At 42.0% G+C, this 1,164-nt stretch overlaps 1 long non-coding RNA gene across 1 annotated transcript; it reads right to left on the bottom strand.

Annotated features, from left to right (window-relative positions):
• Window positions 1-383: 383 nt before the first annotated feature.
• On the bottom strand, window positions 384-1,109 carry LOC121965616. The gene is made up of 3 exons (XR_006107503.1): window positions 1,006-1,109; window positions 788-861; window positions 384-485 (listed from the first exon to the last, which is right to left on the bottom strand). It is a non-coding gene; the product is annotated as an uncharacterized LOC121965616 (long non-coding RNA).
• Between the last annotated feature and the right edge of the window lie 55 nt (window positions 1,110-1,164).

Raw genomic sequence — 1,164 nt, 5'->3', positions numbered from 1 at the left:
GACTACACTTTTAGGATCTTTGAGTCATTTTTGAAGTTTTAGATCAGAGTTAAGCTGCAGGCTGAAATATAGAATTGTAAACTTTAATGTCTGGCCCATATTTACACGCTCTGAACAGCTTACCAGGGGGTCTAATTTCACACACGTCTAATTTCACTCAAAATCAGGTTTGTATCTTTATTTTTATCGACTCTGTGCATAAACTAAAGTTAACTATTTGACAGGGATGATGCAAATGAACACGGTCCGACTTCAGTCTGCCATCAAGCTGCAGTAACTGAGATATAAGCTGTTGTATTATCAGTATTATTTGACAGAGTCACATGACCGCGGAGCGACTGCACGCTCAACCCGAGCACGTAATTTTGTCGGTGGTAAATCGGCGTTATGTTGTCAGTGCTCTTACTGTCTGAGTAGTTGTCTTCCTTGTTTCCAGGTGAGCTGACTGTTGGCGGGAACAGCAGAGACTTCTGAGTCTTTGGTGTCTAAAACACAAACACACACAAAACACACACAAAACACACACAAAACACACACAAAACACACACAAAACAGTCATTAACTCTTTGAAACCTGGGAGAACTGGCTTGATTGGCTTGAAAAAAGGCAATAAGCAACTTAACATGACGTAAAAAATGACCTGAAAATAAGAAAAGAAAGAAAATGACCAAATCTTATTATAATAATTATATATAGAGAGGAGAGAGAAGGAGGAGAAGATGAAGAGGAGAAGGAGGAGATGAAGAGGAGGAGGAGAAGAGAAAGAACAGTGTGTCTTCCTCCTCACCTGATTCGAAGCTTGGCATCTTCATCTCTCCTTGGTTTAACTCTGTTCCGTATTTTAATTTGTGGTATTTTGCTCTGAAACAACAGAAAACATTAATGTGGCCATCAAACGGCTTCAGAGTGTCTGCGGCTCAGTCGCAGGACGACACGAAGGACCGTGATTCTGAGGAGACGTGAAAGGGTTAAAGAGCTCAGAGACATGAGGGCGCTTCTGCTTACCTTTCCTGTTTTAAAGCGTATTCTAACATTTTTATTCTTCTAACCAGGTCGTTCTTCAGGTTCTCCTGACCTTTCCTCTCGCCCTGCAGGAACGCTATCCTCGCCTGCAGGAACACACACACACACACACACACACACACACACACACACACACACACA

Source organism: Plectropomus leopardus, unplaced genomic scaffold (genome assembly GCF_008729295.1).
Source record: "Plectropomus leopardus isolate mb unplaced genomic scaffold, YSFRI_Pleo_2.0 unplaced_scaffold20880, whole genome shotgun sequence".
In the NCBI taxonomy this organism is placed as follows: domain Eukaryota; kingdom Metazoa; phylum Chordata; class Actinopteri; order Perciformes; family Serranidae; genus Plectropomus; species Plectropomus leopardus.
The sequence above is the reverse complement of the archived record's forward strand: the minus strand, read 5'-3'. Positions and strand labels throughout refer to the sequence as shown.